Source organism: Lepidochelys kempii, chromosome 1 (assembly GCF_965140285.1).
Source record: "Lepidochelys kempii isolate rLepKem1 chromosome 1, rLepKem1.hap1, whole genome shotgun sequence".
Classification (NCBI taxonomy): domain Eukaryota; kingdom Metazoa; phylum Chordata; order Testudines; family Cheloniidae; genus Lepidochelys; species Lepidochelys kempii.
This window is the reverse complement of record NC_136380.1, coordinates 178,058,212-178,069,032: the sequence shown is the minus strand read 5'-3', so window position 1 is coordinate 178,069,032 and position 10,821 is coordinate 178,058,212.

The following is a 10,821-nucleotide window of genomic DNA, read 5'->3' as shown; positions in this document are numbered from 1 at the left end:
TGACGAAGGATTGCTACAAATTTCTTCTTCATACTGAGATCCTAACCTCTGCTCAAGTTTGATGCACTTAACAAACATTCTGTTCTGAAAAATCTTAGCGCTTATAACTAGTACACTTCGCCTCCCAAGATAAACTTTCAATTACCAAGAAGAACAAGCACTACTGAGGAGCTTTAAGACACTGTACAATTGTTTTGTGAACTGTGCTTGATTTCAAAGAGCCAAGTTCTTCTTTCATTTATTCCAGTGCAACTCCATTGAAGTCAGAGATGCTATGTTAATGTAACCAAGAGAAGAATTGGGCACCAAATCTGTTCATCTTTAAAGGCTTTTATATAGCACCCACCACCACTATATCTGAGCAACACTATAGTAGCTCAACCTTTCCTTTAAAAAGCAAGTAGCTCAGACAATGCTTTCATTCAGTCCTTGCCAGTCATTTGAGACAACCAGTATGCTGTACAAAAGTAACAACAGAGGCATAAACTTATTCCTCCTCCATGCACTTCAGTGACACAAACTTCAGTGCCTACCACAGATTATTTATATGCTCATTAGTTTCCCTGCTGTAAAATATTTTTTCATTTCAAAACATTAGAATAATCTTTACATATAAGTAATTTTAAAAATAGCATATGGGGTAAATGGGAAGACTCATAGACTTTAAGGCCAGAAGAGACCGTCATGATCATCTAAGGCTGACTTCCTGCATTCTGCAGGCCACAGAACATCAACCATCTACTCTCGTAATAGACCCATAAACCTCTGGAACACTAACCCTAGAACAGTGATGCCTATGCCCTGGAACACTATCTATGGCTTTGGAAAGGCTCCTTCCTATAACTCTAACCCTAGCACGAAATTCCCTACCTGTTACAAACCTAATCGAAAGAAACCTACATCCTACAACCCTATAACTAACCCGAGTTGGTCTACTACATACAAACCTACTACATACAATTCCTTCTTCGGGAATGTCTGTGTCCTACCACCCTAACTCCAGCCCAGGGATTCCTACCTCCTCCTGACTGTAGTCCGGCAATATCAGCCTCCTAAAACACTAAATCTAATGTGGGGTCAGCAACCTCCTACAATCCTAACACTAGCCAAGGAATTCCTACCTTCTGGAACCTTAACCATAGCCCTGGGTGGTCTGTCTGCTGGAACCCTAACCCAGAGAGTTCTACCTCCTGTAACCTTAATCACAGCCTAGGAAGGCCTACCTCCCATAACCCTAACCCTAGCCTAGGGACACGTACTTCCAAGAACCCTAAACCTAATCTGGGGACAATTATCTCCTAGAACTATAACCCTAGATCAAGGAGTCTTACCTCCTAGAAAACTAACCCTTCCCCAGGAAGGCGTATCTGCTACATTGCTAACTTTAGCTCTGGGAGTCCTATCTCGAAAAACTGTGATCTCAGCATATGGACACCTATATCCTATATCCCTTACCCTAGCTGTGGGGGGTTTCCCTCCTGCAACCCTATCCCTATCCCCAAGTAGTCTACCTCTTACAACCTAAATCTGAAGAAATTTACCTCATAAAACCCTACCATTATCCTTAGTTAGTCGACCACCTACAAACCTAACCTAACAGGGGGATATCTACCTCCTACAACCCTAAATCCAGCCAATGGATTCCTACCTCTTCCATCCCTAATTCTAAAAAGAGGATGCTTAGCTCCTACAATCCAAACACTAGCCCAGTGAGTCCTACCTCCTCCATCCTTAACCCTATCTCAGGGAGGCATACCTCCCACAAGCATATGCCCAGACCGAAGAATCTTACCTCTTAAAAATCATAATCCAAACAAGCATCTCTTGCAACCCAATCACTATCCTGAGTTGGTCTACCACCTACAAGCCTAACCCTACTTTGAGAATGTCTGCCTCCTACAACCCTTATTCCAGTCTATAGATACTCATATATCACCCAGTCTATAGATACTTATATATCCTCCATCCCTTATCCTAGCCCGGGCAGGGGAACTCCTATAACTTTAACCCTAACAGTGGGAGTACTACAGTACCTCTAAAAGCCCTAATCTTACCCCAGGGAGTCCTACTTCCAAGAACCCAGATCCTATGGGACTCCTATGTCCTAGAAACCGAAACCTCGCTCAGAGAGTCTAACCTCCTGAAAATCTAACCCTATCTAAGGAAGTCCTACCTTCAACAATCCTATTCCTAGAATGGGGAAGCCTATATCCTAGAATCCTAACAACAGCACATCAAGCCCTAGTTCTTATATTACTTCCCCAACCTGGGAAAACCTATTTCCTACTAGCCTACCCCAAGCCATGGGAGTCCTGCTTCCAAGAACCTGCTAAGGAAGTCCACCCTCGAAAAACCTGAACCCAGCCCAGAGAGTCATACCTCCAATGTCCCTAACTCTATCCCAGAAAGGATTATCTCCTGCAACACTACTCCAAGATCCAAGATCCCTATGCCCTGGAACCGTAACTGTTACTTGGGAAAAGTTACCTCCTATAACAGTAACCCCAGCATGAAACACTCAACCTCTTAAAACCCTATTCCAAAGAAAACTACCTTTCACAAATCTACCACTAACCCAAGTTGGTCTACCACCTACAAATATAATCCTATTGCAGGAGTATCTATCTCCTACAACCCTAATCCCAGCCCATTGATACCTACCTCCTCCATTCCTGACCCTAGCCTGGCAATATCAAACTCCTACAACCCTAAACAATATGAGGGCTCACCAACCTCCTGGAAACCTAACCCTAACCAGGGGATTCCTTCCTCCTGAACCTTAACCTTAGCCAGTGGAGGCCTAACTCCTGGAACCCAAACTCTGGCCTGGGGAGACCTACCTCCTGGAACCCTAACCTTGTCCTGGGGAGTCCTACCTCCTGCATGTCTTTCTGTAGCTCAGGGATGCCAATCTTCTAGAACCCTCACCCTAGCCCAGGGACTCCTATCTCCAAAAACCCTAACCCAAGGACACCTACCTCCTAAAATCTTAACCCTAGCCCAACGACACCTACATCTTAGTACACAACCCCTACATGAGAAGGCCTACATTCTACATTGCTAACCTTAGCCCTGGGAGTCCCATCTTCTAGAATCCTAACCCTAGCATGTGTACAACAACCTCCTGTATCCCTCATTCTAGTCATGGGAGTCCTTCCTCTAGAAACCCTAACCTGGGGATGCCTACTTCCTCGAAGCCTAACTGTTGCTCATGGCAGATTAACTCCTAGAAGCCTAACCCTATCTTAGAGAAGCCTACCACCTACAAGCATATCCTGAGGAAAAAATATGCTATCTCTTACAACCATAACCCAAAGAAACCTACCTCTTACAACCCCGCCACTAACCTGAGTTGCTCTACACCTACAAACTTAAACCAAGTTTGGTGATGTTTACCTCTTACAATTGAAATCCCAGTTCACAGATACTTACCTCCCCAATCACTTAACGTAGCTCGGGGAGACCAACCTCCTTTAACTCTAACTCTAGCAGTGGTAGTCCTAACTAGAAAAGCCCTTTCCCTAATCCAAGCACTTCTACCTGCAGAAACCATAACCCTAGTCCTGGGATCCCTAACTGTTGCTCGGGGAAGAATAACTCCTAATCCTAGCTCAGGAAGACCTAGCTCCAAAAACTCTAATCCCAGTTTAGGGAGAATTATGCCCTGAAACCCTAACCCTAGACTGTGGAAGCCTATGCCATGGAACCCTAACTATTGGTCAGGAAAGGCCACCTATCATAAACCTAATTCTAGCTCGTGGAGACCTACCTCCTGCAACCCTAGCCCGAAGTAGTCTATCTTTTACAACCATAACCCAGAGATACTGACCTCTTACATGCCTACTATTAGCCAGAGTTGGCGTACCACCTACAAAACTAATCTTAGTTTGGGGATCTGGACCTCTTAACAACCTTAACCCCAGCCTATTGATGCCTATTTCCTCCATCCCTAACCCTAGTTCAGCAACCACTAACTTGAGTTGGTCTATCACATTCAAACTTCACCCTACTTCACAAATATCTAACTTCTAAAACTGTAAACCCAGCCTAGGAATTTCTACCTTCTCCAATCCTAATCCTAGCCTGAGAATCTCAGCCTACCACCCTAACCTTAATGAGGGGTCACCTACCTCCTTGAAACCTAACCACAACCATGGGATGCCTACCTCCAAATAACCCAACCCTAGCCTGGGGAGTCCTACCTCCAAAAACCCCTTATTCTCACCCAGTGAAACCTACCTCCTAAAACTCTAACCTGAGCTCAGTGAGTCTTACCTCCTAGAATCCTAACTCTTTCCCAGGAAGTCCTACATCCTATATCATTAACCTTAGCCCTGGCAGTCTTACCTCCTATAACCCTACCTCCAGTATATGGAGTCCTATTTGTATATTCCTCACCTGAGCCATGGGAGTCCTATTTCTATGAATCCTACCCCTATATCAAGGAGGCCTAAATCCTGAGACACTATCCCTAAATTGTAGAAGCCTACCTCTTACAACCCTACCACTAACCCAAATTGCTCTACCACCTTCAAACCTAAACCAACCCTAATCCCAGTCCACAGATATTTACCTTCTCTGCCCCTAACCCTAGCCCAGGGAGGCCAATCTCCTATAAATTTAACCCTAGCAGTGGGAGTCCTACCTTGAGGAGCTCTAACCCTAGCCTAGGGAGCACTTTTCCAGTAATCCTAGATGGGAGATGCCAAGGCCCTGGAACCCTAAGTGCTGTTTAGGAAAGGCTATGTCCGATAACCCTAACTGTAGCATGAAATAACCTGTTATATCCCTATTCCAAAGAAACCTACCTCTTCCAGCCCTACAAATAACCCGAGTTGGTCCACTACTTAGAAACCTAACCCTACTTCACCAATGTCTACCTCCTACAACTTAACCTCAGTCCATGGATTCCTACCCCTAAATTCCTAACCCTTGTCATGCAATAACAACCTTCTAAAACTGTCAACCTAATGGAGGTTCACCAAACTCCTAAGACCCGAGTGCTAACTAAGGGACTTCTACCTTCTGGAACCCTAAGCTAGCTTGAGAAGACCACCCTTCTAGAACTCTAACTCCAGCCCTGGGAGTCCTACCTCATGAAATCTTTATCTTAACTCAGGGAGCCCTACCATCTTGGAACCCTGACCCTAGCTCATGGAAGCCTACCTTCTGGAACTCTAACCTTAGTCTGGGAAGGTCTACCTCCTACAGCCCTCACTCTAGCCTGGGTAGTCCAAACTCCAAGAACCCTTACCCTAACCCACCTACCTCCTAGAACCCTAAGTATAGGTCAGGGAGTCATCTTCTAGAACCCCAAACATAGCTCAAGGAGTCCTACCTTCCAGCACTCTAACTTTTCCCCAGGAAGGCCTACCTCCCACACTGCTAGTCTTAGCCCTGGGAGTCCTATCTCCAAGAACCCTAACTCTAACCCACCCATGGTTTCCTACCTCCAGTGCTAATCCTAGTCTGAAAATACCAACCCCCTACCAACCTCAACCTACTGTGATGTCTTCAACCTTCTAGAACTCTAAAGCTAGCCAGGGGATTCCTATCTCCTTGAACCCTAACTCTAGCCCAGGGAGGCCTACCTCAAATAACCCTAATCATAGATCGGGAAGGCCTATTTCCTATAACCCTAACCCTAGCCAAGGGAATGCTTCCTCCAAATTGCACTTGTTTTTCAGATCTGACCAGAAGTAAAATGTTCTAGAAGTCTCAAAACAAAGATTGCTTTTTTGGAATTGCCACATCAAATTTCCAGCCCAAAGACCTTTGGCTAATCATCCAATATATCAAATGCCTCTCTAAACAAAGTCACTAAGGCGTATTAAAATTTCTCATCACTACTCAATGTTACACTCCAATTTTCTGCATTGCCTTTCTCTATTTCAGCTGTATAGACAACCAAGTTTCATAGATCTGATCTTTAATAGATTAAGAGGTGCAGACAACTATACATCAAAGACATTTTTCACACTTATTTTAGAATCACACTGATTTCCAGCACATTGATTAAATTAGCAGAATAAAACCCAATTATAGCCAGACTACAGGGGACAGGGCCAATTTCAACTTTCCTAGTTTGAGCAGAAATAGATTCTGAAAACGGCATCTTTGAGGTACATTTCCCTCACAGTGTGTCTGTGTGTTTAATTTGCTTTACAATCAGTACAAAATACACGTACTTACTGAGAGGGGGTTATACCTCCTTTGGATGTGTGGCAAAATTCTTCAAGAACATGACATAATCCAGCAAAAAGCAATCTGCTCTGTGGAGATTTCTGGTCTATGAAAATGCTCTTTACAATACAGTTTGACATGCACTTAGAATGAGTTCATTAGAATGATGATTAACAATCCAACCTACAGTTGTGAAATTTGACTGCTGTCTTTAAAGGAATAGTCTCTTGGGACTACTATTCAGTACAAGTCAAATGGCACTCTGTTCTCTGTTATGCTCTCATTTCACCTTCAAGGTAATGTACACTTCACCACTTGACAACAGACTAGAGTCCAAGCATTAAATAAATGATTAACTGCAGTCAGAAGTTGTCATTAAAAACCAACTGACATCAATAGCAGCAACTGGTAAAATTAGAAAACATAATGCCCTCTCCTGCTCCTATTGACTTCATGGGAGTAGGAATGGATCCATATATGAAATAAAAATGCTTCATTCTTGACAAACAGTATTTAACGCAAGAGAATCTATCAGAAGGAGTAAGCACCCAAAACCACAGAACAGCACTTGCTAATTTAGTTGAACTTGGACCCTTTTTCTGTGAAAAAAAAATTGCTTTGAAACATGCTAATAGATAAGAGGGCTTGATTCATCACACAATGGGGGCAGTTTGCACTCCCCTATAACAGGAAAATAGAGGCAGTGTGGCCTAGCAAATAAGGCACAGATCTGGAACTTGGGTTCCATACCTGGTTCTGCCACTAAACTGCACGTCTCTATGGGTATGTCTATTCCAGAGCTGGAAGGTGTAATTTCCAGCTCGAGCAGATAATGATGCGCTAGTGGTAAACAAGCTAGCCTGCTAAAAACAAAAGTAGAACCATGCTGCTAGAGTATATATCTAGAGTTTCAGATATTTACAGTGGCTAAACTTCTTTTTTTAGTGTACTAGCTCACTAAGAGCTAGCACAGGTATGTCTATTCGAGCTGGAAATTATACCTTCCAGCTCTGGTGTAGCTCTTTTGTCCCCCCTCCTTCCTTTGTCTGTCTTATCTACTAAGGTTTTTGAGGCAGGGATTATCTTATTTTGTGTGGGTACAATGACTAGCACAATAGGTCCCTAATCTTGAGGCCTCTAGGAACTACCAAAATACAAGTATTAATCAGAGCTGTTTTTCCAAAAGAGCAAGTAAGCACCAGGAGAGGGCAAGTATCCCTCCACTGATACCTCAATGAGGGTAAGACAGCTATAATTTGCACAGGTGGGGCTGCTCATCAGATACAGTAAATAGGCTCTACCAACTCAGAAAGCCACACCCAGACATGCTGGCCAACTTCACTCTTCCTGGTAAATTCAGGACTGAGTGGCTTGCGTCATTGCCAGTACATACAATAAGACTTTCCCCTCAGTGGCGACCAAGGGAGTGCATCTCACCTAAATAAATCAAAATGAATAGTTACAACTGTTGAAATCACTATTGCCAAGTCATCTATAGAAAAGTTAAAATAGGTACTCAATTGCACCTCTACAAAAGTCTCTCTCTCTCTCTCTCTCTCTCTGTGTCACACACACACACACACAAGAAATTCCAGCATGGATCTGAGTAAATCTTTGTGACAACATTTTCATCAAAACCAATGTTTTTCTACTAAAAATGTCTTATTAAAAACTTTTCAACCAGCTACCAATTAGTAACTCCATTTTGTGCCTTTATTAAAATGTAATGGCTTGTACTATAAACATATACTTATACAATGTGTACTGTGATCACTCCAACAAAGGATCTGTAGAACTGTATACATCAATACAGTAAATCTAGTGATTTCATCTGTAATGTGCATAATAAATGACGTCACATCCATCAATCAGTCCCCATAACCACTGGAATAATATACATTGTACTCCATGCTGAATAAAGTTACATGCAGACATATAAATAGATCTCAGCACTGGCATGGACAAAAGGATATAGCAGACTTTGAGGATGTTTTTTTTCTTTGCCAACACACACCTTTTCAAATGCATGCATCTATTGGATAAAACAGCTGAATTTATTTCAGGTGTAATGCTACTGAAGTCAACAAATGTTAGAGATATGCTGAGAAAACTACAGATATAATGATATTTTAGAGATGGAAACGACTATTGGGTCATTTCATCCATCTCCCTTCCAACAAAGGATTGTTCCATACGGTGAATTTTCCAGCATTTTATGCAGTTTAATTTTAGATGCCACAGTGATGGGGCTGCCACCACTTCCCTTGGGAGACTATCCCAGAGCCTAATACTTCTACTTGTCAGAAAGTTCTTATTGATATTCACCCTATATTATTCAGTTCTTAATTTTATGCCATTATTCCTACTAATAACCTCTTGGTATACAATAAGTAATTCTTTTTTCTTCTTGGTGTTTATACCCAGGGCTGAATTTAAACCTTACACGCCCCTAGCACAGCATCTTCAGTGCCTCCCCTGCCGACAGCTGATCTTTGTGTTTTCTGTAAAAAATAAAACTTTTAACCCACTTTTAAGTGCCCCTAGAATGATGGCACCCCTAGGCATGTGCCTACTGTGCCCAATTGGAAATCCATCCCTGTTTATACCCTTTAAATAGTTATAGTCTCTTATCATAAGCCGACCACTTTGTCATGTCTTGGCCAGGATGCATATATTTAGCTCTTTGAATCTTTCATTATAAGATGAACCCTGCAGGTTTCCAGCCTGGCTTCCAGCTGATGAAGGACTAACACCACCTCCCAGCATATGAATCAGGCCCTTTTTCCTGGGCTTCATTTATTAGTCTGTAACCCTTCTGCCCGTCAGAGTTGGCAGCAACAAGGGCCGGTTCAATATCTAGGGGTTCCATTCCAATAACACAATGCAAACTGGCTCGAGCCCCCACCCAGTGACCTGGGACAAATATATACCACCCCCGCTGGGCGCCTCCAAGAGGCAATACTTCCCCTCTCGCAAGCACATAGTCTGAGTGTAGCAAAAGTCTTTTAATAACAGAGAGAAACAATGTGGCATTATGTTGGGGAAACACCACCAACAGGATTCATAACACAACCCATGAGCAAAAACAACCCCACCCCAGGCAAATTGGGGCATGCCCTTTTCCCTTTGGTTCTTGAGTCCAGCAACCCCAAATCACCCAAAGTCCCAAAAGTCCAATGCCCCAAAAGTCTCTGTCCCTGGTCAGGGCAGCCCCAGAGTTCGAAAGTTTATCTGCGGAGCTTTACCTCCCAACCTGGGTGGAAATGGGACAGGGGTAAGAGGCACCTTATGTGATCTGAAGCTGACCACCCCATAGCTCCATAGTGGCGCTCCACTCCGCCAGCCGCCCCACAAACTCCTTCGCTCAGCTGCGCTCCGCTCCGCCAGCCGCCCCACGAACTCCTTCGCTCAGCTGCGCTCCGCTCCACCAGCTGCCCCACGAACTCCTTCGCTCCGCTCCGCTCCGCCAGCCGCCCCACGAACTCCTTCACTCAGCTCCACGGCCCACAAGCAGCTCCTGCCATCCACACACTGCTCCGCGTCAAACTGCTTCACCAGCCGTCCCGCAAACTGCTCCACAATATATCTTCAGGCTCCCCCACTACTTAACACAACACTCAGTGATTTCAGCTCTTAGGTGAATTCAGCTTATAGTAGGGGAGCCCCAGTGCTGGTGCACTGTCAGCCCAAAGTGAGCTCAGCAGCCTATAACTAGACTTCTAATGAAACCAAAATTAGCTCTGATATTCCACAGTGGAGAGAGGAGGAAGTGCAATCAGCATGTAAGGCCCTCACCAAGGGGCCCATGCCACCAAGTATTAATACTTATCCCCAGCCTCTCTCCGTTCACACAGTTTTGGAACCCATGACCCTTGCCTAGCGAGTGCTACTTAGTTGATGGTGAATCCCTCCATCATAACAAAAGGCCACGTACAGTTCCAAGCACAGTTCCCATAATCAGGGTAATAACAATTTATTCTTCCTGCCCCAATAACAGAGACACTGGGGATCCCACAGCAGCCAAAGTGACCATTTGGGCAGCTATGGTCTCATTCTAGGCGTGGTGGGTGTGCCTATGCAAATGAGATCGGCCCCTGAAGTTCTTTTCCACAACTTGCCACACCTCACCACCAGATGTCAGGGTGGAGCTCATCCTGACACTGCTTACAAGTCAAACATACAACAAAACTATTCCCCAAAACAAAGCCATCTGCCTGGGAGTCCACTGCTTCAGGGCCTGCCACAAATGGCTTGCTGAAGAACCACGTGGAAGCCAGCATGTGAAGCAGCATGGCTCCAGAAAAGCAGCAAACAGGAATCAGCATGGCTTCAGGGGCATGGAGAAGGGTGAGCTCGGGAAAACAGGGAGCTGTTCCCCCCCGGCCGCAGAGACAGGGAAGGGCAGGCAGAGGCAAATTACACAGAAAGGGGACAGTGGAAAGAAGGGGAACTAGCGTCCCCCGGCCCAGGTACTTCCACTCACAGGCAGGCTGGAAGCTGCAATCAGGAAGGGTGAATTTGCAAGGGAGGCTAGTCAGCATCTGAGGTGCTTTAGTGTGGCGGGGGAGGAAGAAGGGATGGAGGCAAGGGAATTTAACTGTTTCATGTACTAGCCGTGCCGCAAGTGGATGCATGAGG